The following is a 5,124-nucleotide window of genomic DNA, read 5'->3' as shown; positions in this document are numbered from 1 at the left end:
TTTATTTGACGGGTCAGTCTTTATCAGACATTCCAGAGTGATATCTTGTTCATCTATGGCGACATACAAGTCTTTCAATATGGTTGTCTGAGTTATATCTAAAAATAGTAAAAACGTCAGATAGTTGTAACAATTCAGGGTCTTTACTTTAAAGCATATATGTATGTTACATATTGAGGTGATCATGTTTTATGTTTGAACACCTTTTTTAAAAAAGTAAAATTACATGCGATCACACTGATTTACTCTTGTTACACAACAAATATATGTTTTATTAAAATTCTTAAAGCTATCTCAGTTAAAGAGCAAGGAGTACATTAAGATATTCCCCTTTATCTTACATTCAGCCTTTTCCCGACTACAATGAACATAAAATAATCTTTTGTTTTCAAAACTTTAAAAAATTTGGCAGGATTTGGTAAAACAAAATTATAATGGAATGAATGTGGACCCTTTATTATGTTAACAATGATTTTTTTATATTATTATTGTAAAAAAGTGAATGATGTTTACACTTACTTTTCAATTCTATGTTAATTTTTATAGTTTTATCTAATTTTTACCATACAATCAACATGTGATCAATAACACTTTATGGATGTGCTACATTGTCTAGAGAATCAATGTTTTAAATCAAATGATTTATATAGAAACTGTTTTAAAAACGTGACGAGCTATTTGACCAACGGGGCAGGGCCTGTAACGTATTGCCAAATCGTTTGACTTAGGGAATTGAAGCCTTTATTTCTTGACATAATCAACATCTACCAACGACAATTTTAGGAACAATGTGCGATATATAAAATGTCAGTAAATAGTTATCAAAGGTACCAGGATTATAATTTAGTACGCCAGACGCGCGTTTCGTCTACATAAGACTCATCAGTGACGCTCATATCAAAATATTTATAAGGCCAAACAAGTACAAAGTTGAAGAGCATTGAGAATCCAAAATTCCAAAAAGTGGTGCCAAATACAGCTAAGGTAATCTATGCCTGGGATAAGAAAATCCTTAGTTTTTCGTAAAATTCAAAGTTTTGTAAACAGGAAATTTATAAAAATGACCACATTATTGATATTCATGTCAACACCGAAATGTTGACTACTGGGCTGGTGATACGCACTAATTATTAGGCAAATGATACCCTTGACTAGCAATCTATCAATAGCAATATTGCTAGAAAACGAAAGGCGAAATATATCAAAGGGAAATTCAAACTGATTAGTCGATAATGTGGAAGTCAAAAAACGAAAGAAAAAACCCCAAAATCAACAACACCAGTATATAAATCACAAAAATAAAACTAATGACTGAGCAACATGAACCCATCACAAATCTGTAATTATCTCAGAAGGGTAGGCACATCCTGCTTAATATGTGGCACCAGTTGTGTTACCATGTTAGTACACACCCGTTGATTAATCTAATCCTGTAGTTCCAATTCGGGGGAAATAGAATCGGATTTGTTTACGACAATTAGAACATATACGTCGTCATATATGAAACAGATATTACATAAAGGTCAACCAACTCGTTTTGATCTAAGTTTAAATTTTCAAAGGGATGACATAAACTTCACCACTTAAAACTGTTTATATAATAGAAATGACTAATAAACAATATATACATTTACTATGTCTTAATCGCGTTTAATAGATTCACCATCAACACGAACACTAAAAACCGAACATTTTATTATAAACCCGCATTCTTTAGCATAAAAGTATTCATTGCAGAAAATATACAAACCGTAAATCGAAGTAAAGATTAGGTACCCATTACTGTTTTAAATATAAGTTCATACATTTTCTTTTATTGTTTTCACATGAATAGACCGTTGTTTTTTCTCATTTGAAGTTTTTTAGATTTATTATTCCGGAGTGATTTATAGCTGCCTAATGGGGTCTGCTAATTCTTGAAGGTTGTACGAAGATCAATAGTTGTTACGTCTTATGACATTTGGTCTATTGTGTCTCCTCTGCAACCATGTCACATCTTCTTAGTTTTATATTGATAAGTGTTTAGTCTGTAATGTTAAATGGTTTTGTATGCTTAATGTAAGCTTCTTTTCTTAGGTCCTTGAGGAATTGAACAATAACAACATGGACGTAGCAAGTTGAAATTCTCTGTTTTGTTATGTTACACAGTCAACCCTATAAGCTTTGACGTTTATTTAGGAACAGCATAAATGTTTTGTTTTTCAAACAACTAGAATATAAATATAGACTATACTCACTTCCAGTGATCATCTTTGTAGTTGCACATGATGTACCGTGTAAGTTCTTAGCAATGCATGTATACACACCACTGTCGGAATCCTTAGCACTTATAATGCTGAGATTGGGGTTATGTATATTTCCGCCACTATATCTAAGTGTGTCAGTGATAATTTGTGTTTGATTATCAGTCCACCACAACTCACGTATTGCTGGGTTACTTTGAATATTGCAGACAAATGTGACTGTTGTTCCGATTTGAACAAAGTGTGATTGTCGTAAAATAGTAACCTGAGGTGCACCTGACAAAACATGTAGAGATTAAAAACGATATTGCAAAGAATGAGGAATAAACATAAAATTTTTTTCGAATCAGTTCAAGTATGACAAATTCAGTTATTAATAAATTTATAAAAAAAAGACTCAGCAGTACACATGGTACAGTTGCCTTTAATGATTCTCCTAGAACTATTTTATTTTATAGCAGACCCTTCGGAGATAATGTTTTAAAAACAAATATTATATCTTAAAATAATGAATTAGATATCAGTTCCGTCCCCTCAAACTTGGGAGTTCATATACCGTATTATATTGAGTATTTGCAAAAAGATCTGTTCTTTACAAGGTTGGCAGAAAACAAAAATATTTAAAAATGCTAAAGTGTGTGCATCACACATCATAAAATAAAACTGATGTCCCGGGTAAAAATTAGTTTACGCTTCAGTATTAGCAAAAGTGCTGGATTAAATATAAAATTGAGTGGGAATCAAGAATTCAAAATTAGGGTGGGCGAAATTAGGATCATTTTAGCTTTTATATAAATGTCTTACAACTAATGCTGGAATGAGATTATTTCCAGGGGATATAACGGCTGTTGAAAGCTGAGTCTGAACTACTTCGATACCTTGCTGGTACATTTTGTATAGAACGAAATATCCAAGATAAATCACATTTCTAAAACTAAACTACCACTCAATTTGTCACAAATGTAAAAAAGACGTTATCACTGTTACGAATGCTGTGGATTAAAGCAAGGATTAAGATAGTTTGTGTATTTATTATACGGAACTAATTTGACAAAAATAGTTGTTCACACAATCGTTCAGAAATTATCGTTACCATCAAAAGCTATTTCCATTTAAAAGCAGTACATGATACACTGACTTCAACAATTGTGGTAGCTGTTTGATATACAAATTATTTTTTCAAATAGTTAGTCTGAACGAAAAATAAATCATCGAAATATGTATACGCTGCTTCAATTAAGAAGTAGTAATGAAATAGATCACAGATGAGTCTGATGTCTTTACTACAAATTGAAAAAAATAATCCATTTTAAACTAGCGAACATCCGTCTTATAGAACATCGCTCATCTGCGAAACTACCCTTGCACCTTGACACAAGACTGTTGCAATTTGACACATAACAATGTACTTCAGCGTCCAAAACGCACCTCAGAGTTCCACAATCCAACCCGACTGACAACATAAGTGATTGTGACCTACAAATTGTAAATAAAACTTATCTGCGAAATGTGCTAACCAAAGACCCGACATATAAATCCATCCATTAGAAACATGACTTCAAAATACTGATGGAATCAATCAGGGGTATTTCCAAGCATTAATTTAAGCAAAACAACCAAACTCAGATAGTATTACCGAATGGGTAAAGGCTGTGAAGTCCTTGATACGAATCAGAACTGAATAAAAGATGGGGTATATGAGTTAACATGCTACATCAATCTAAAAAGACCATTATGTTGCAAAACACATGTTGCTAATTCTATGACAGATATGCTGTTGTCCACGCCTCAAACAACATCTATGTTCTGTGTTAATCATAAAACATAAAATGCTTGATATATGGTTGACATTTCACATGAAATGTCAACATATATTCTCACGACACTTACCAGGAAGGAAATCTTAGATAATCATAGGTCTGTTCTATGTTCCATTTCGAAAAAGAAGATAAACATGTTAATTATTTTTTTCGCTTACCATAAACATTTAGATTTATGAATTGTCCATTGACGTGCTTATGACCATTCCAGAACGAACATCTGTAGTTACCATTATCTGTGTACTGCAAATTAATTATTTGCAGGAGATAAGAGGTTGTTCCTTTGTATTTGTTCATTATATCATTTAGGTAATCTCCATTTTTTGACCAGTATACAGTTCGACGATTCTGTCCAAAATCGCAACCAATTGTCAAAGAATCAACTGATCTACCTATAAATAATGATTGAAATAACACAAACACACATACTATAAATTTAATATTAAGATAAGATATTATGCAAAAAACTAGTCGTCAATAAAAAAAAAAAAACAAAAAAAAAAACATAATAGTTGAGAAAAACACCATGTACATAACAAAAAAAAACCAAAAGACGAACAGCAGGTCTCCAAAATACTACTTTAACATATATTGAGCAACAGAAATAATTTGTTTAACAAAAGTTACAATAAAAATGTGTTTTGAGAAAAACAAAAAACAAGCACGAAAGTAAGGTGCCTTAATACATTGTGATTAATCTAGTGTCCTAGTTATACGTTATCAAAAGCTGATCCGTAGTAAATTAAATATCACCTTTTCGTTTAATTATATGCGATAAAATGACACATTTCATATTGTATACCCATGTAACACTAGTAAATCGGTTAGAACTGAAATGGTATTGCAAAGTTAAACCATTTGTCCACACTGTGCACAAAATAGGACAAATATAATGCTGAAAACGCACTTATATTCAGTAGTAGAGAATTGATGAGAATTAGTGGATTCGTAGACGATAATCAACGTGCGACTTTAGTCGCGAGTTGATTATCGTTTTCGAATCCACTACCTCTGATCAATTCTCTAGCTGAACCCATTTCTAGTAAAACGACTATCTGTTT

This window comes from Mytilus galloprovincialis, chromosome 7 (assembly GCF_965363235.1).
Source record: "Mytilus galloprovincialis chromosome 7, xbMytGall1.hap1.1, whole genome shotgun sequence".
Taxonomy (NCBI): Eukaryota; Metazoa; Mollusca; class Bivalvia; order Mytilida; family Mytilidae; genus Mytilus; species Mytilus galloprovincialis.
This window is presented reverse-complemented; position numbering follows the sequence as displayed.